At 40.9% G+C, this 21,374-nt stretch overlaps 1 pseudogene; it reads right to left on the bottom strand.

Moving 5' to 3' along the window:
• Positions 1 to 1,011: 1,011 nt before the first annotated feature.
• Positions 1,012 to 21,126, bottom strand: LOC101444752 (single-stranded DNA-binding protein 2 pseudogene; annotated as a pseudogene).
• Between the last annotated feature and the right edge of the window lie 248 nt (positions 21,127 to 21,374).

Genomic DNA, 21,374 nt, shown 5'->3' with positions numbered 1-21,374 from the left:
CAGCTTTCAGAATTCTTTATCTTCAGTATGAACTAGTATGATTACAACATGGCGTAGTGTGGGCCTGTTTCGAGTTCACTGACCTTCTTGGATGCATATATATTCATGTCTTTTGTTAAATGTGAAAAATTTTAAGTTATTATTTCTCTAAATATTTTCTCTGCCTTTTCTATTTTACATCTCATTCTGGGATTCCCATAATAGATCTATTGTTATGCTTGATGGTCCCAAAACTTCCTCAGGCTCTGTTCACTTTTCTTCATTCTTTCCTCTTTCTGTTCCTTACACTGGATGATTTCAATTGCCTTATCTTCATGGTCACTGATTCTTTCTTCTGCCAGCTCCAATCTGCTGTTGAATCTCTCTAGGGAATTTTTAATTTCTGTTACTGTGGTCTTCATTTATGTTTGGTTCCTTTTCGTAATTTTCATCTCTCTGTTGATGTTCTCTCTTTTTTTGAAAGCTCTCAAATAAGTAATTTCATTCCTATCTATGATTGCAGACCTTTACAAAGCCATAACATCTGAGTTCACCTTAAAAATAACATATGAAACAGTGATATACACAGCACAAAATATTTCAGACAGGGGCAGATAAATTTTAATAATTAAAATATAAATGTGAAAAAAATGATGGAATAAAGTCCTGACATTTTTACTTAATATGTCATGTAATAATATTTTACAATAGCCTATTGGTCAATGTATGTTTGTGTATATGTTTGTATAACATACACATATACAATATATTCTCTTTCCCACACATATATATACACAGATAATTATTTGCTGTTCAGTTTAGGGCAATTCTAATGTCCCACTCTGTAGAGTTATTTTAATCAAGGTTGGACTTGCTTTCTTCACAAAATAAGAGAGAGAGCAGGAAGTAGAAAGCTTGGTTTGGTGTAATTGAGATTCTTTTAACTATACACTGTGATGAATAGTTTCCTTCCATAGTAGTTCTGTGAAGGGTTGACTCCCTGTGGTTTTCATGAGGAGACTTGGTAATAGATCACACACTCATTGTCATGCTAGGGGAGTAACTCTCACTCCAAAAAGGGTTTAAGAAATTTGCCCTCATTTCACCAGCATCCCTTGGAGTGCCCAGGTGATTACTCAGACTCATATTATTTTGGAGGATTTTTGGAAATACTGTCTATATTGTCCAAGCCTAAAGAGTCATTCATGTGATGTGACTCCATTTCTCATAATCTACGCATGGGATCATCTAAGCAGGGCTCACTGGAAAATTAGGTCTGTTAGGTCCAGGAGGTATTGCATTCATTAAAGAATAAATATTGTCCCCAGAGTTGGTTGAATCTGCTAGACTAGGCATGATGGATGTTCTTGGTGGCTCTCCACCTTCTGGAGGAACTACATAATTCACAGGAGATGCTGAAGAGTGTGGTATTGAATTGGCATTTGTTGAATCTGGCCAAGGTCTACCACCGCCTGGATCCATGTTCATTCCAGGCATTCTAGGGCCATTTAAAGCGTTCAGTGTGGGGATCTCATTGCATCTCTATAGTGCAGTGGTCCTGACAGCACCATTGCCCTTGGAGGAATCATTCTGCATTGGCCCACCCATATTCAGATGTCCTTGTTGAGTTAGGTCCATTCCACCGGGAAGTAATGGTTGACTCCTGGGACATGACCAAGTGCCTGTTTAGGTATCCTCAGTGGGGGCTTTGGACCTCCAGGGTACCAAGGTAACATCAAAGGATAATCATGGAAGGCTTTTGCTTTTCTTCAGTGGTCACACATTTCCCATCCTTCTGAAGCTGCACAGTAGAGATCCCCAAATAGTTTGGTTCCCCCAGAGTGATGCTTTTCCCCATCTTATCTCTGGTAAAAATATTTTGGCAGGTTTTAGAGCTCCTACATGGAGCAGATATTCATATATGTAGTGCTAACTTCTCCTGGGCCTGGCTGTCGGATGGGACAGCGCTGCAGTTACTTTTGCCTATTTCTGTACATGCTCTGATATTAGCTCTGTGTTCATCTATTGCTTTCCTGATTTCCTTAAGTTCTTTGTCTGGGGCGGCGGACTTGGCCCAGTGGTCAGGGCGTCCGTCTACCACATGGGAGGTCTGCGGTTCAAACCCCGGGCCTCCTTGACCCATGTGGGGCTGGCCCATGCACAGTGCTGATGCGCGCAGGGAGTGCCGTGCCACACAGGGGTGTCCCCCGAGTAGGGAGCCCCACATGCAGGGAGTGTGCCCCGTAAGGAGAGTCACCCAGAGTGAAAGAAAGTGCAGCCTGCCCAGGAATGGCGCCACCCACACGGAGAGCTGACACAACAAGATGACACAACAAAAAGAAACACAGATTCCCATGCCACTGACAACAGAAGTGGACAGGGGAGAAGACACAGCAAACAGACACAGAGAACAGACAACCGGGGTGGGGGAGAAGTAAATAAATAAATAAATCTTTTTAAAAAAAAAAGTTCTTTGTCTGTATTTTGCCTTAGCTCTTTGAGCATATTTAGGACTATTTTTTAAAAGTCTTTGTCTGGAATGTCCCAGGTCTGATCCTCTATCTTTGGTGTTTTCTAATGCTTTAATCTACTTTACCTGGGTCATCACTTCCTGTTTCTTTTTGTGTTTTGTAATCTTTTGTTAAAATCTGGACATTTTTTGATATTTTAATGTGTTATTGCTGGTGTTTAGACTCTGAAGTGTCTGCTCCATTGGCTTATATCTAGCCAGTGTCATGGCAGGGATTTTCTTGAATGCCAGGAGTGAAAAAAAAAAAAAAAAGAAGAAAACACCTTTCTCAGTTTTTGCAGATGGACTTGTGAGAGTGCTTTCCTTCGGAGTTTATCCAAACAATGGGTTTGGAGAATAGCTCCAGGCCAAAGCAAGAGGGCCTCCCTGATCCTTTCTGAAAATGCATCTTGTCTTAGCAATTGCCCTGTTTATACATACATGAATAGCCCTAGAAAACAGTTTCCTCACTGTCCTAGGCACTGTAATGTATGTCCTAAAACCAGCAATCCTTTGCTCCAGGCAGCACAGCTTGACTACTCTCCCAAAGCATTTGGTGAGCTACCTTCTAAGAGCAGGATAAGTTCTGAGACAGTGAGTCCCTTAGGCCACCACCAGACAATTTGGGCCAGACATACATACTCCCCGTATATGCACGTGGGTTACTCTATTTCCTCTGGAACTGGGGACAGGGATCTGCACTGGGAGTGTGGGCTGGCTCTGTGCTGAGCTGGTGAGGGCGTGGGGCGGGGCCAGCCAGGGCGCCATGAGCTCCAACCGCTTTTCAGTAGCCTTTTTCTTGAATTGACATGCACCCAATTTAGAGTAATCCTTTAACTGTTCTCTGGGGCTTTTAGAAAAATTTTTCTACCAGTTCTTGTTGGTTTTCAAAGCTTCTGAAGGGGGACAGAGCCCTAAAGCATCTCACCCCACTATCTTGATGGGTTGGGGCCCTCCTGATACACTGATGGTAAAAATGGAAGTTGAGGGCTAGAGTGTATGTACACAGCAGGCAGAGGTTTTGCATGCACACCCAGGCAGAAACAGGCCCTCAGTTCTTCATGCTTAACTTTACAGCAGTCAGACAGGCCAGGTATGTTAGAGGGCACTGGTGCATTCCCAGATTCCCTTGGAAATTGGCTGCACTTTTTTGGGGGGTGGGGTAGGGCAGGCTATCTCCTGAAAATTCTGACTAATGGCCTCAACCATGGCATCTGACCAAAGCTTCCGTGACAGTCATTATTCAGCTTTAATAAAATAACTGGCCCTGAAACCTGACATGGAGGGAAGAGTGGGATTAGGAGACGCCATTCAGGTGCCTGGACTTCCTTGGTCCCAAAAACATGACAACAAGATTGTATCACAAAGGCTCCAAACTGAATAAGCCACAAACTGGATGACCCACCTCTGAATAATTTAGGACAAACTATACTTCCAAGATACAGCTCAACCTCATTCAGCACAAATTTGATTTAACACATTCGATTAATCTTATCAACAATGACTTACCCATGAGATGATTCAATATTTACACTGGAAACTGCCACTGTTGACGGCTGTGTTTCTTCGCTCGCCCCTCTGCTATGTTTCTTCTTGCACCTGCCTTCTCTAAGCTTGCTTCCTTAATATGTTGGTTTAGTTCTCTTCTTTCTTCTGTTCAGGTTTGTGTTTAAATTTCCTTTCATGTGGAGGTCAAAGATCAGCATGATAAGAAGAATCCATTAAGTGCTTAGCTCAGTAAAAGATGAAGGAAATTTTAACAAAGACTTTTCCACTTTTTTTGTGGAAATGTAATGAAGAAAAGCCACTATATTATATTTAAAAACTAAATCACATTACTTTTTTGTACTATAAATATATATATTTATTTTAGACAGTTTAAGAAAAATTGGATAAGCACAGAAAGAAAATAAACTATGATTCCTTCCATAATTCCAATACTGGTGATGACCGTTGTTAATGTTTTGGTATATATCCTTATGGATGCACATGTATAAACTTTTTGTTTTTACAAAATTGGTATTATATTGCACATATAGAATTACAGCTCTCTCTTTTTAACATTCCCACATTAATATTGTGGGAAGGAGATGTGGCTCAAGCAATTGAGCTCCCTCCTACCACATGGGAGGTCCTTAGTTGGGTTACCAGTGCTTCCTAAAGAAGAAAGCAAGCTGGCATGACAGGAAGGAGTGGCAAGCTTATACAACAAGAGACACAAGAAGAAAAACATAATGAGACACAACAAAGCAGGAGCAGGGCTTTCTGGTGCCTCCTAAAGAGAATGAGCGAGTTAGCAAGCTGACACGATGGGCAGGTACTGCAAGCTGACGCAGCAAGATGATGCAACAAGAGATACAAGAAGAAAAGCATGAGACCCTGGAGAGCCAGCAAGATGGTGGCAGAGTAAGGAGCTCCTAGAGTCAGCTCCTGGTACAGGGCAGTTAGCAAACACCCAGAGCTCTCTGGAGCCAGCTGAAGCACGTGTCTGGGGGCTCCAGGAGACCAGAAGAGCATTCTGCAACATCTTTGAAGGAGTGGAAGGAGGAGACTGCCTATCTGCAGAGAAGACTCATAAGTAGAGCGCTCCACACCCAGGAGACCAGTGCCCATCCTCCGAGCCACTTTGGGAGCTGTTCTGCGGCTGTAATTGAGAGCTCCACTTCCCAAAAATGGGGGAGGAAGAGATTGTTGGGCACAAATTTCAGCTATGATGAGGAAATTCAGTGGGCTACAGTATAATGCTGAGAACAGCTAAAGTTCGAGCCTGTCCAGGTGAGAAAGAGGCTGGGAGATGCCATCTTAACTCGGCACCTGGCACGAGGGGAAGTGGGGCAGATTGAAAATCCCAGTGCTGGTGGGGACCGGCTTCTTCCCATCCAGATCATACTGCAGGCCTAGCCCAGGCTCCAGTGCTACCTCCAGCAGGGAGGAAGCTGCGGGGACCTGCGCCAGCCTCTCCGAGAAATTACCGGCCAAGACGCGGAAGCCAGTGATTATCCTACTCTGGTGGCACGAACTGCCACAGGAGCTGTTCTGTGATGGGAATTGGAAGTTCCATTCCCAGAAATAGGGGAGGAGGAGATGGTTTGCTGCTGATTTTGGCTATTGAATGGGAGACTTGGCTGGCTAAGAGATAACCCTGGGAACAGCTGGGGTGAGAACCAGCCCAAGTCAGAAAAAGGCCAGTAGCCGCCATTCTGACTCTACCCCCAGCCTGAGGGGAAGCTGGGCTGACTGAAACTCTAAGTGTGGGCAGGAACCAGTTTCTTTCACACAGATCAGCCTGTAGCCTGCCTAGGCTTCAGCTCGCCTCAGGCGGGGAGGAAGCTGAGGAGCCCTGCATCAGCCTATGTAGATAACTACAGGCAAATTTGACTGGCATAGACTAAAAATCAGAAGTCTGCCAGGGCAACTGTGGTCATCTTGGACCCACAATGCATGGATTGCTGCCCACACCTGCAGCTCTATCCCTGCCCTAGGCAGGGGATAAAGGTATGTGAAGCTTCATCAGTCTCTCTGGGCAACTACAGTCTAGGCCTGCATGTCGATTATTCCACATAGCTGTGACTTTGTCTCTACCCCTGGCAAAGGAGAAAGTTGGAAGAAGCTTCATTGGTCCCTGGTGCAATGAGGGCAGCTTGAGCCTCCACAGCTTACAGCACCAACTACATGCTTGGCTTCTACTGCACAACCAGCAAGGGAGAAATAATAGGAAACCCTGAACTAAAGAAAAAACTGCATCCAGAAAAAATACTCTAGTAAGCCAGATAGTGAAGACATCAACAAAAAATTACAATCCACACAAAGAAATAGGAAGATACGGCCCAGTTAAAGGAAAAAGGTAAGCCTCCAGGTGACATAAAGGAGTTGACATCCATGTGGAATCTAAGCCCCCTTGTGACATAGATGTGGAATGGACACAACCAATCCAAGGTCCACAGGATGGAGGAATAGAATATGGATTAGAGTGGACTTACTGATATTCTATTCATGAACTATTGTGATTAGTAATCGAAGAAAATGTGGCATTGGTGTGGAGGAAGTGGCCATGGTGGCTTCTGGGTGTGGGGAATGGGAGGAAGAGATGAGATGTGGAGGCGTTTTTGGGACTTGGCGTTGTCCTGGGTGGTGCTGCAGGTACAATTACTGGACATTGTAGGTCCTCCCTTGGCCCACTGGATGGAACGTGGGAGAGTGTGGGCTATGATGTGGACCATTGACCATGAGGTGCAGTGATGCTCAGAGATGTACTCACCAAATGCAATGGATGTGTCATGATGATGGAGGAGAATGTTGCTATGGGGGGAGTAGTGGGGTGAGGGGGGTGGGGGGTATATGGGGACCTCATATTTTTTGAATGTAATATTTTAAAAAAAATGAATAAAAAAAGGAGTTGAGACAACTAATTATAATGTTCAAACAAATCTCCTTAATAAATTCAATGAGATGGCTAAAGAGATTAAGGATATAAGAAGACATTGGATGAGCACAAAGAAGAATTTGAAAGGATACATAGAAAAATAGCAGATCTTATGGGAATGAAAGGTGCAATCAATGAAATTAAAAAAACATTGGAATCATATAATAGCAGATTTGAGGAGGCAGAAGAAAGGATTGGTGAGCTTGAGAAATGGCCTCTGAAAGTGAACATACAAAAGAACAGAGGAAGAAAAGAAGGGAAAAAATTGAACAAGGTCTCAGGGAACTAAATGACAGCAAAAGTCATGCAAACATATGTGTCATGGGTGTCCCAGAAGGAGAAGAGAAAGGAAAAGGAGTAGAAGGAATATTTAAAGAAATAATGGTAGAAAATTTCTCAACCCTATTGAAGGATATAGATATCCAAGCTCAAGAAGCACAACGTACTCCCGTGCAAAAAAATCCAAATAGACCAACTCCAAGACACATACTCATCAGAATGTCAAAGGCCAAAGACAAAGAGAGAATTCTGAGAGCAGCAAGAGAAAAGCAATACATAACATATAAAGGATACCCAATAAGATTAAGTGCTGATTTCTCACCAGAAACCATTGAGGCAAGAAGACAGTGGTATGATATATTTAGGATACTACAAGAGAAAAACTTCCAGCCAAGAATCTTACATTTAGCAAGACTGTCTTTCAAAAATGAGGGTGAAATTAGAATATTCACAGATAAACAGAAACTGAGAGAATTTCTAAGCAAGAGACCAGATTTTCAGGAAATACTACAGGGTGTGCTAGAGCCTGAAAAGAAAAGACAGGAGAGAGGGACCTGGAAGAGTGTCAGGAAATGAAGATTATATCAATAAAAGGAACTAAAAGAGTCAAAAGAGTGATGAAAATAAAATATGACAAAACTCAAATAGTCTGGAATAAACTTAACCAATGATGTAAAGCACTTGTATTCAGAATACTGCAACTCAATGTTAAAACAAATTAAAAAAAAAAAAGCCCTAAGTAACTGGAAGAACATTCCGTGCTCATGGATTGGAAGACTAAATATCATTAAGATGTCAATTCTATACAAATTGATACACAGATTTAATGCAATCCCAATAAGAATTCCACTAGCATTAAAAAAAAGGAGAAAACACAATTATCAAATTTATTTGTTAGGGTAAGGAGTCCTGAATAGCCAGAAACACCATAAAAAGGAAAAGTGAGCCCTCATCTCCAGACTTTAAATCATAATGCCTACATATACTGGTAAAAACAGCATGGTACTGGCTAAAGACAGACACAGTAGACCAATGGAACCAAATTTATGGTTCAGAAACAGACCCTCACAGGTATGTCAAGTGAGTTTTGACTAGCCTGTCAAACTCACACAGCTTGGGCAGAATAATCCATTCAACAAATGGTGCTGAAAGAATTGGACAGCCATAGCTGAAAGAAGGAAAAAGGACCCCTGTCTCTTACCTTATCCAAAAATTAACTCAAAATGGATCAAAAAACTGAAAATAAAAGCAAGAACCATAAAACTTCTAGAAGAAATTATTGGAAAATATCTTCAAGACCTGTTGGTAGGTGGTGGATTCTTAAAGGAGGTAAGAGAAGGACTGAGTGGACTACTGATGTTTAACGTATGTAGAAGTTTTAATTAGCTCTACTGTAAAATTGTGGAAATGTATAGAGTGGATGGTAACACACAGTGAGAACAGCTAGTTTATAAATGGGGATGTGACTGAAAATGGTAGTCTAGTTACATAAATGCCATTTGAAAGAATGCTAGAGAATAATCTAGGAACTGGATAGCACAGTAAACCAAGAGGTGGGTGAGAATTGTGGTTGATGGTACAGATGCAAGTGTGTCCTTTGTTAGCTCGAACAAATGTATATCACTACTGCAGGGTGTTGGGAATGTGGAGAAGCATGGGAAAAATACAACTGGAGTGACCTATGGACTGTGGTTAGTAGTAATAATATAATATTCTTGCATCTATGCAAAAGATGTACTGTGTTGATACTGAGGCAGTATGGAAAATGTGAGCCAAATGTACACTATGGACATGGCAATAATCAGATGATATTATTTTGTCTGTAGCAAATGACACACATTGTGGTGTGTTGATGGAGGGGTGTTGTTTGGGAAACCTGCACATGTGCATGATTGTTTTAAAAGTTTACAACTTCTGTCATAAAAAAATATATTTAAAAAATAATAATAGCGTGGGTTGGGGAAAAACACACCAAATGTAAGATAAGGACTATGATTAGTAGTAAGATTTTGACAGTGTTCTTTTACAGTTTATAACAAACATCTCATGACAATGCAAGGTGTTTGTGGAGGGTTGATGTATGGGACCCCTGTATGATGTTATGCATGTTTACTTTGTAAGTACACAACTTTTACCTATACACTTAATTGTTTATGTATGTTCATATGTAAATGATATAAAGATAATAATTGGATAGGTTAGGGGAAAAACATAATGAGACACAGAACAAAGCAGGGAACAAAGGTGGTTCAAGCAGTTAGGTGCTTCCCTCCCACATTGGAGGTCCTGGGTTCGGTTCCCATGGCCTCTTAAAGAAACAAGGAAGGGGATGCAGATGTGGCTCAACAGATAGAGAATCTGCCTACCACATAGGAGGTCCAAGGGCTTGATACCCAGCACCTCCTGGCTTGTGTGGGAGCTGGCCCACACATAGTGCTGATGTGTGCAAGGAGTGCCAGTCCATGAAGGGATGCCCCCTTGTAAGGGTGCCCCCTGTGTAAGAAGTGGCTCCTGTACAAGGAGAGCTGCCCCGTGTGAAACCACAGCCCACCCAAGAGTGGTGCCACACACACAGAGAGTTGACACAGCAAGATGATGTAACAAAAAGAGACACAGATCCCCAGTGCTGCCTGATGAGAGTACAAGCGGACACAAGACACACAGTGAATGGACACAGAAAACAGACATTGGTGGTGGTGGTGGGGAAATAAATAAAAAGAAACAAGGAAGATGAACAGACACAGCAAGTGCAAACAATGAGGGGGTGGGGAGAAAGAAATAAAATAAATCTTCAAAAAAAAGAACAGGGCTTAAAAAAACACACACAAAATGTAAGCATTGTCTCATGTCACTAAGGATTTTCAACAGTCCATTGTAGGACTAGACTAAAATAAATTTAATCAGTTCCCTATTATGGAACAATTACAGTTCTTTTGAAATGTTTCTTATTATAATCAATGGTGCTACAAATTGGTTTGAAGTTAATCTTTGGACAATTCCATGCTTATTTTCTCAGCATAAATTCATAGAAGTAAAATCAGTGGGTCAAAATTTATGCATAATTGACAAATACTCTCCAGAAAAGTTGGATCAATTTACACTCCTGCCAGCAGTGCTTGAGAGCATATGTTTCCTAGCACATTTGGCAATAATGCATAGTACAATATAAAAAAATCATCCTAATTTGGTAGATTAAAAAAATGACATTCTAATTTGCATTTGTATGGCCATTTGCGAGGTTGAAGATTTTTTTGGAAAATTTATTGGCCATTCATATTTCTTATTTATTTATTTATTATTGTATTTTTTGAAGATACACATAGATCACAAAAAATGTTTCATTAAAAAATATAAAAGGTACCCACATACCTCACCCCCCGACCCCCCCACTCCTCCCACATCAACAACCTCCTTCATCATTGCAGCACATCCATTGCATTTGGAGAATACAGCTTAGAGCATTGTGTTACCACATGGATTATAGTTCACATTATAGGTTATACTCTCCCCCAGTATATTCAGCGGGTTATGGCAGGATGTATAATGTCCAGCATCTGTCCCTACAACATCATTTAGGACAAGTCCAAGTTCCAAAAATGACCCCACATCACATCTCTTCTTCCCTTTCCCTGCCCTCAGCAACTACTGTGGACACTTTCTTAACATCAATGCTACAGTTTCTTCCATTACTAGTCCCAGTAGTTCTATAGTAGAATACCAGTAAGTCCACTTTAATCTATATTTTATTCCTCCATCCTATGGACCCTGGGATGGTGATGTCCACTCCACCTCTATATTGAAAGGGGGCTTAGAGCCCACATGATTGATGGATGTGATTCTCCTGCTTGCAGTTGTAGTAACTCTTGGTTCCCTGTTATGGTGGTTGAACATTTTCACCTCCCTGTTAGCTGACCTGGGTAAGTCCAACAAACCAGAGAATAGGAATTGCAACTCTGCTGAGGCTCAGGGCCCAGTTGGCATGTGGCCAGTCCAGAGATTCATGTCCCCCAAGTATACACCATCCCTACCACCAATAACAGGTTCAGTAAAGTGACAGGGGTATGTCACTTTGATGGAGTCCAACTCTATCACACTCAAAAACACAAATTCCAAAGTGGGGTCCCCAGACAAAGCACTGAACTCCAGAGCCAACTGCCATGACTGTAGAACATGTGTGTCTCTATAGCCCTCAGGAGCACCAGTACCTGGAGTTGCATCTACTTTGGCTGTCTCTGGGACCCTACTGAGTCGTGTGTAAGTGTGACCCCCCTGATGACCTCCCGACTCTTTTTGGAAGACTCTTAGCCAGATAAACTCATTTGTCTTTATGATTTCCCCCTTTCATTCAAGGTCTTTTTCTAGTTGAATCACCAGTTAGTGATTGGTAGTAATCCCTTGGTGCCAGGGAGGTTCATCCCTGGGAGTCATGTCCCACACTGGGGGGAAGGTAATGCATTTACATGCTGAGTTTGACTTAGAGAGTGGCCACATTTGAGCAACATGGAGGCTCTCAGGAGGTAACTGTTAGGCACACTGCAGCTCTAGGCCTAGTTGAAATTTCAGGCACATAGGCTCATAAGCCTAGTCATCAGTATTAAGACCTCATCATTGGACCATCCTTCTTCACTGGTCTTTGCCCTTGCACTTGGGGGATTGTTGCTGTTCCATTGGGGAATGTGACAGAACTCCCCTGGCTAGGAACTCAGCATTACCTCAGTTGTTGTTTGTAACTGTAACTACTATGAAAATACCCAACAAATATCCAAACATTTTTACATACCCTATATACATGCCCTGGATAACTCCCTCCTGGCCATATGTCCCCCATCAATAACACCCCACACCAGTGTTCTTCCCCTGCCATAGTTGAACCCCTCTGAGGTCTTAAAAATGAAGCCTATTATATTGCCAAATTCAATTAATAGGAAAATGAAATAGTAATGATAGGTTTAAAGATTAGAAATAGAATAATACTAATTTATGAAAACTAAAGTGAAGTAAAAATAAACTGGGGTATTAAAAATGAAAAATATCATAAAACTTTGTTTTTGATGACTTGCCTTTCATCACTGTAAATGGTGTTGCCTTGTATGTACAGTGGCATGTCAATTTCTTTAATTTCTTCCTTATTGTCTACATCCTTTTTTTAATTTTTAATTTTGTCTTCAAAAAAATTTTAGATCACAGTAAAGTCACATATACAATATAGGAGACTCCCATATATCCTTTCCCCCCTTCCTCAGCAATGATCTTTTTACATGTTCATGTTAATATGATGTACAGATATTGAAACATAGCTACCAAACGTGGTTCCATTTTGGTTTACATTATGGTTTATATTTTAGACTGTACAATTTTCTAAATTTTTAGTTACATTATGGTTTACATTTTAGCTTATAGACTTTTATACAATTTTGGTGTAACTTAACATGTCCTGTATCCATCATTGCACAATCTTGTGGAGCACTTCCATTGTCCCCCAGTTACCCTGCTTCCATTTATTCTATTCCTCTTTCCCCCTCTACTCAGGGTCCACGCTGATAACCAAGCTTCACTGCTTGAAGGTCCAGATTCACAGATACTTGCAACAATGCTGAGAGCTTGACATACTAGACTGTCCAACAACACTGGGAGCCACCAATTCTCTTGAGAGACACAATTCCCTCCTCTGTTGGAGAACGTAAGGCCTCTCCCGGGGATGTGTGTACACCTTCCCACTCATTGTATGGGTCTCCACCCAATGACATAATACACTATGACAAGATGAGCACTTGCACACTCCCTAGAAGCCTGCTTCTGTGCCAGATGCCCCCCCTTAAGCACCTTAAACAGGTAATCCTTCCTTATTATATTTTCTAAAGAGTTTTCTCAACATTATAGTTTCAACCATATTCCCAACAATCTCCCATGTTCAACTGTTCCCTCCAATGCTCCCCCCCCAATTCCTTGGACAATCTGACCCATCCTTCCAACCTTAGCCCCCCTCAACCCTGCAAAGCCCCACTCAAAAGTACCCCTATGCTCGTGTCTTATCCTTTCCCTGTACAAATATCCACTTTATCATAGATTTCACCCTTGTAGGTGTCAGCTCACAACCTTTCTCTTCCCCCAATTTCCTTTAAGCCTATCATCCAGTCTCTAGCTCTCTGAGACAGCTTGGTTTGTTTATATCATATCAGAGAGGTCATGTAGTATTTATCCTTCAATGCCTTGCTTGCTTCACTCAACACAACGTCCTCAAGATTCATCCATATTACCCCATGTGTTTGTACTGGATTCCTTCTTATAGCTGAGTAGTATTCTATTGTATGTATATACCACATTTTGTTTATCTATTCATCTGTTGATGGGCATTTGGGTTGATTCCAACTTTTGGCAATAGTGAATAATGTTGCTATGAACATTGGTGTGCCTATATTGGTTTGTGTCCTTATTTTCAGTTCTTCTGGATATATACCCAGCAGTGGAATTGCTGGGTCGTATGGCAAATCTACAGCTAGTTTTTTGAGAAACCACCAAACTGTCCTCCAGAATGGTTGGATCCTTCTGCATTCCCACCAGCAGTGGATGAGTGTTCCCATTCCTCCACATCCTCTCCAACACTTGTAGTCTTCTGGGTTTTTTTTTTTTTTTTGATAGCTGTCAGTCTCATGGGAGTAAGATGGTATCTCATTGTAGTTTTGATTTGCACTTCCTTAAAAGTTAGTGATTTCGAGCATCTTTTCATTTGCTTTTTAGCCATTCGTATTTCTTCTTTGGAGAAGTATCTGTTCAAATCTCTTGCCCATTTTTTAAAAATGGGTTGTTTGTCTTTTATTTTCAAGATATAGGAGTTCTTTATATGCAGGATATTAGTCTCCTATCAGATATATGGTTACCAAATATTTTCTCCCATTGGGTAGCCTGTCTTTTCACTTTCTTGACAATCTCCTTTGAGGTGCAAAAGGCTTTAATTTTGAGGAGGTTCCATTTATCTATTTGTTCTTTTGCTGCTTGTGCTTTGGATGTGAAGTTCATGAAGCCGTTTCCTATTACAAGGTCCTGTAGATGCTTGCCTACATTGTTTTCCCAGGTCTTTAGAGTCTTGGCTCTTATATTTAGGTCTTTGATCCATCTTGAGTTGATTTTCGTATAAGGTGTGAGATGGTAATCCTCTTTCATTCTTTTGCACATGGATATCCAGTTCTCCAAGCACCATTTGTTGAAGAGGCCATTCTCTCCCAGTCGAGTGGGCTTGGTGGCCTTGTTGAATATCAGATGACGGTATATATATGAGGATCAATATCAGAACTCTCAGTTTGGTTCCATTGGTCAGTGTGTCTATCCTTGTGCCAATACCATACCTTTTTTTTTTTTTTTTTACAACTGTAGCTTCTTAGTATGTTTTGAAGTCAGGTAGTTTGATCCCTCCAATTTCATTTTTCTTTTTTAATACGCCTTTGTTATTTGGGGCCTCTTTCCTTTCCAAATAGTTTTTCTAGTTCATTAAAAAATGCTGTGTTGATTTTTATGGGATTGCATTGAATCTGTAGATCAGTTTGGGTAGGATAGACATCTTAATGCTATTTAGTCTTCCTATCCATGAACAGGGAATATTCTTCCATTTATATAAGTCCTCATTGATTTCCTTGAACAGTGTTGTGTAGTTTTCTATGTATAGGTCTTTTACATCTTCAGTTAAATTTATTCCTAGGTATTTGATTTTTAAATTTACTATCGTAAATGGTATTTTTTTCTTGATTTCCCCCTCAGATTGTTTATTATTGTTGTACGGAAATGTTACTGACCTTTGTTACTTGATCTTATAACCTATGACATTACTGAACTCCTTTATAAGTTCTAGAAGCTTTGCGGGAGACTTCTCAGCGCTTTCTATGTATAGGATCATGTCGTCTGCAAGTAGTGAAATTTTGACTTCTCTTCCAATTTGGATACATTTTATATCTGGTTCTTGCTTCAGTGCTGGAGCAAGTACTTCTAACACAATGTTAAATAGGAGGGGTGATAGTGGGCATCCTTGTCTTGTTCCTGATCTTAGAGGGAAAGATTTTAATATTTCATCATTGGGTTTTTCTTATGTACCCTTTATCGTGTTCAGAAAGTTTCCTTTTATTCCTATCTTTTGCGGTGTTTTTATCAAGAAAGCGTGCTGTATTTTGTCAAATGCTTTTTCTGCATCTATAGATATGATCATGTAATTTTTTTCCTTCAGTCTGTTTCTGTGGTTGTATTATATTAATTGATTTTCTTAGGCTGAACAATCCTTGCATACCAGGAATGAAACCCACTTGGTCAGTATATATAAGGCCATTCATATTTCTAACTTTGCTTATGCCTTTTATGAAATTTACATTTGGGTATGATAGTCTTTATTGATTTGTGCTTTTTATATTTTGCAAATTTGAATCCTTTATTTTTCATAAATGATATCAACATTTTCATGTTTTGTTTAACTTTATGGATTTTCTTTGAATATAGAGATATTAAAAAATATTTTACCAGAGTCTTGGGAACCCAGAGATCACTGGTATGGTGAAATAAGTGATGTCACTTGCTTAAAAACTGGCTTCATCACTTCCTGAATATGAGTCTCTTAGTAAATTATTTGATCTCTGAGTCTCAGTTTTCTCATCTGTAAAATGGGACTAATGGTAGATATTTTATGGTGAAATAATGAATACTGTAGATGCTCTCTCAATAATTGTTAACGTCTACACCCCCCACCGATACACACCATATAATCCTGGATGCCTCACATTGTAGCCAAACAAAACAAGATTCTAAAATCTCGGCTGATAGTGTAATTTAACCAATTTAGTATAAAGAAAGACTGGAAATTAGGAGGGCGGGGCTAGACTACTCCATTTTTCCTTAAGGCCTTGGGTGAGGGAGCAGCGCTGAAAACTAAGGGAGATAATGCAAGCCCTTCACTAAGAAATAGTTTAGTTTTTCTAGTTTTATGATTTTCTTTAATTCATTTGGATATACTTGATATTGTTGTAGGATATAAAGTAGCATCTAATTTTTCTCTTTTTCCAAACAGACAGTGAGTTGTCCCAGTATCACACTCATTCTACTGGAAATTACATACTAGTGCGCATTTTTTATATTTATGTCATTTTTTTTTAAGGCAGCAGGGGCTGGTGATTGAACCCAGGACCTTGCATGCAGGAAGCCAGTGCTTAACCACTGAGGCACAGCCACTCCCCAGCACCAAACTTTTAAAATTGCTGTAATTTTATAACCTTTTTAATACCTGGGAGTACAATCTTGTTTATTACTTATCTCTTTTTTTAAAAGATTTATTTAATTTATTTATTTCTCCCCCCACTTTGCTGTTTGCACTCATCTTCCTTTTAGGAGGCTATGGGAATGGAACCTGGGACCTCCCATGTGGAAGGGACGCACCTAATTGCTTGAGCCACCTCCACTTCCCTATCTCTTTTTAAAAGTTCTTGGAAATCATATTTACACATAACTTCTTTTCTTATTTTAAAATGTAAGGAAAAATTAAGAAAAGTGTGAATTACTGCCTTTAAAGAGATGTTTTGTTAAAGAAACATTGTGTTTCTATGGAAAGCTGATGCTTCTTCCCTCTTTACAAATAATGGCAACTATACAGAAATAACTGGGAAGCCAAATGGTAATGAAAAGAAGACTGATTTTGGAAAGTGCCAGTCCTCGGTTTGAAACATGACTTTATCATGTGTTAGCTGTGTAGTCTTGGGCAAGTTAATTAAACTTTAAGCGTCTCAGTTTAACTATTAGTAAAAGTAGGGATAATAATACCCCAGTACCTCACAAGATTAAATCATATGTTAATATTTGTTAACACAGAGCATATAGTTGCTATCAAACAAGGAGCTCAGTAAATGTTCCTTTCCCTGCTCTTCTACTGGCCTGAGATCTATTGTTTGTAAGACATCTCTCTCTCTCTCTTTCATCTCATTTGACTCAAAAAAATCTTGACTCACTGGCAATCACATGGTTTCTGTGGTATTGAATTACATAGAGCTAATTAAATGATGATTTTATAAAATATTGTTTTTTAAGATAAATTCATCTCTGAAACTTCTGCTGCATCCAGAAGAATGGAATTATTTTAAAGTATGACGTAAATGAGAACATGTTGGTGCACTAATAATGGACATACTTCCTGAAACATACCTATTCTGTGAAGCAAAGCCCATAAGCATGTGATGTTTGTAGTTCACTTAATCAATTTCTAATGTTAATTGTATTTAATTTTTATTTAGACATGATTTTTAATTAAAAAATTAATAAGTCACAGACTAAAGCTGATGTTAAATTAGAAATTTGTATTTATAACAACTGTAGAGAAAATAAATATGGAAGCCAGTATAACCTAGTACCATCATTAAGACTGGCGACATTGGGCCTGAATTTGAATCTCTGCTTTACAATATAGCAGCTGTGTGACTTTGGGGAATTTACTCAACCTCTTTGAGCTTCAATTTCTCATCTGTAAAATGGAAACAATAGCAGTATCTATAAAGAACATTGTTGTGAAGATAAAGGACATAGCACTAGCCAAACACTTAGCACAGTTGTTGTTTCAGTACTAGTGACTGTTGTTGTTATTAACTAGTGAGTAGCAAAGTCATGCAACCCTTTTGGCAGGAAAGATTTGAAAAAAATGTAAAGAAATAATAACTGAAGTTTGCCATTAGCAAACCCTTGGCAAATTATATGTATTCCAAGCAAATGATTTAAAAAATGCTCACACGTGTATATTTGGATAGGGAGAAAAGATTAGTTAAGAAGTATTTACAGGGTTATTATTACCACACAGTGCTAGTAATAAGGATAATGAAAATTAAGCTTCCAAAATTATTACACAGAGTTATATTCACAGATAAGGCAGATTCTAAGTCAACAGGGCAGAGGCTTGGGGTGCTATGAACTCATAGAGCAATACCCTCTTTTGAGATTTCCCTTCCAACACTTTCAGAAGCTGTCCTAAAACTCATTTAGGCTATTGGGTTTCTTGGATGCTCTCCAAGCTTTCCTCCCTGCATTTAAGCCTTATATGAGCAGAGGAATTAGACTGAAGTAAAGAGGAGACTTTCTTCTCTTTGATTTTTAAAAAGACAGGTTTTAGAAAACTTGCCAGAATTTGGCAGATACTGCACAGTGAAATTCAGGGTATATATTTTTGGTACCTAGGTAACTCATGTTCACAGAACAAGGCCTTGGAAGAACCATATAAAAGAGATAGTAGAAATCACTCAAATCTGCACAAAAGTTTTATTCTGGTTTTGCTTCTTGGGTGTCTGCTTTGTGTCATAAAGCAATGGGCAAACTTTCTTGGCCCTGTCAATACGTGATCCTGTTCTTAGATTAGAAGGAGATGCTTTGCTTATGTGGCTTGGAAAGGCTTCTTTTGCTGGTTGTTTTCAGAGTGTGAAAAGCACCAGATTCTGAAGGTCAGAGAAGTCACGACACATTATGGGTAAACTCATCAGCTCCTGACTTCACAGTGAGTTCAGAAGGCATGATGCCGGCAGTCCAGTAAGTGATGGTCATCATGTTCTGCTGCGGAACATTTGGGCTTCCCTACAGGTATTATCGGTCTGAAGTGAGTCATTAGTCATCACATTTTCTGGAAGAGTCAGAAGAGAAAATGTTTAGAGTGAAATTGAATACAGTGCTGTAATTCACTTTTGCCACTCATATGAGAGGATAATGTTTTCCATCAAGCTTGTTCACTGAAATATCTCACTATAGATTGGTTCTCATGCTAACTACTGACTAGAAAAGAATAGACAAGGAATGAAAGACTTTCTCCAATCTTGATGCTGTATTATTTATACTAGGAATGTGTGCAGGGCTGAGTATAAACATGACACTTTATATGTTTAAAAAAATCGGATGGGGCAGGGAATGGGAAGAGTGGCAATAAAGGGCAGTAAAGGGGGAAACAATGTATAACTTGGGTAACTATGCCAGAAGGAAAGTAGCAGAAATCTCCTTAGCTTGGGATCTGAGCCCCACTTTACTGGTCTACTTAAAGGTAAAAATGTAGCTCACCACCAATCTGAAGCTTCTTTTGCCTAGCTTCTGAGAGGGTGGTGAAGCAAAATTTAACTTTCTGAAAGGTACGGAAGGTTCCCATGAACTAGCAGGAAAAGCAGATTTCCAAAGCGGAGACAGTTCAAAAAGTCAGAAACTGGTATAGATAAGACAATTCAAATACTAGAGTATTTAATTTTGTGAAACCATCTGTGAATTCAGTCTCAGCCGATATAGTAGCTATACTCCTCCTGCTTGAATACAAGAATCCACTTCCTCAAGGACTGAAGGTTCTCTAAACTGAATATTGATTGAGTGTTCAACAACTGAGTGTTTGACAATTGAACGTTCAAGGCTGGAAACTTCAAGGAAGGCAGAGGCATTCACGACCAGGAAAAACAATTCAAGGAAGCATCAGTTTGACTTTTAGCTAGGATTCACTATTTCAGACAAAACCAATAATGAGAGTTTCTGTTTTCATGTCTGAAGATCAAATGGGGGAAAAAGGAGTTGATACATCAGAGCCTTGACATTCAGAGTCTTTTATCATCTCCTACAAATATTTCCAAACAGCCTCTTCCCGGTAGTTAACGGATGCCCTCTATCCTGTCTCCCTGCCTCACCGAGGAAACAGGGGAGACCTTCCACTCCCAAGAGTTCTGTGGCTCCACTAAATTTTCAAATTGAGCATGATTCCAGTTATCTGCCCTTCGCTTTCACAGTCTGAAGTGAAATTTTGCCAGCCTGGGAATTCTATTTCATCTGGAGTATGTTGAGAGGAGGGGTGGGGGTATTGGAAAGAATACTTGAAATTCCTCTATGGCATCTGTACATAAAGTCCAGACTCTTCCGTGGTCCCTTATTCCTTCCTCCACTCCCGCCCCTGCCCCTCACGTTATTTTCAATTATACCTAGGAACTCTGAAAGTCTCTTTGACGTGCATCATCTGGGCACCGTGGGAGGATGTAAAAATTCCTTTGAAAGAAAAACCGGGTAAGAACAGGATAAAACCGGAGGGTTCTCCCCCCTCCCCAAATTCTCCTCTCACTGCTTCTCCCCCTTCCCCTCTCCCAAAGGGTGCACTGGTTGAGGATTCCTCAGACTCAGGCCCAGGACTCCCCCGGCACAGTAAATCGCGTTGGCGTCGGCATTTGTAATTAACAAGTCTTTGCCGGGCTGCTGTTCCCCCCAACCCCCTGCCCGGGCCAGGACACCTGGTCAGTGAGGGTCGTGTTAGCTCGGGGCCTCCCTGCCCTTCCCCAAAGCTCCCAGGCACAAAGGCCCGGTGAGTGCAGCTAAGCTCGACCGGGGCATCCCGGAGACGACAGGAAGTTGGGGGTAGATTTGGTCTTTGGGACTTCATTCGCCCTATCTTTCCCTCCACCCAACAGAAAGAAGAAATGTCTGAAAGAGTTGGCGAGGTAGGTCGCAGTTCACAGACCGCGAACCCTCCGACCTAGTGCTCAGCCTCTGGTTCCTCCCCTCCCTCAGCTGTCCCCGCCCCCCTCTCAGACCCGGGGGCCCAGGGCCAGCACTTTCCAGAACAGGCCACCTTCCCAGTCCTCGGGACACCAAACTCGCCCAATCAGAGAAGGTCATTGGCAAGAAAAGTTAAATCTGCGGGAGGAACCCTTCTCGGGTTCGATTCCGGAGGCAGCTGGGGACAGGTGGGTCTGCGCACTGCGCTGAGAAACGGATGGGTCTCCGGAGCCTGGTTTTCTGGAGTTCAGTGACCAAGAATCTCAAATTAATTTCCTTGCTTAGTCTTCCACTCGGCCCGTGATTTCGGTGAGCTCGACTCTGAGTTGCGCGCTGCCCGAGTGGAGGTGGGCACAGCCTTTCGCAGGCCCGAGGCGTAGCGCAGATTCCGGCGGGCCCCTGGAACCTGCAGTCCCGTCGTCATCCTCCCCACAAAGTTGATCGTGTTTGCGGTTTTTGCCCCCTTTCACAGCCCGTGAAGTCAACAAACTCCCCACATGGTGGCTCCCTTTACTAAAGTTGAGTAATGAACTTGTACAAGGAGTCTTGGAAATTTTCAAATATCTCTACAGATTAAACTCATCCCGGAATTCGCGTGGGAGGAAAGAGTACGCGTTTTAATCAGGTTCACCTTTGACGTGAAGCCAGGCGGAAGGCAGGAAAGCCACAGTG

The sequence above is a fragment of the Dasypus novemcinctus genome, chromosome 16 (genome assembly GCF_030445035.2).
Source record: "Dasypus novemcinctus isolate mDasNov1 chromosome 16, mDasNov1.1.hap2, whole genome shotgun sequence".
NCBI lineage: Eukaryota > Metazoa > Chordata > Mammalia > Cingulata > Dasypodidae > Dasypus > Dasypus novemcinctus.
Note: the sequence above shows the minus strand (reverse complement) of the source record. Positions and strands in the feature narration are given on the sequence as shown.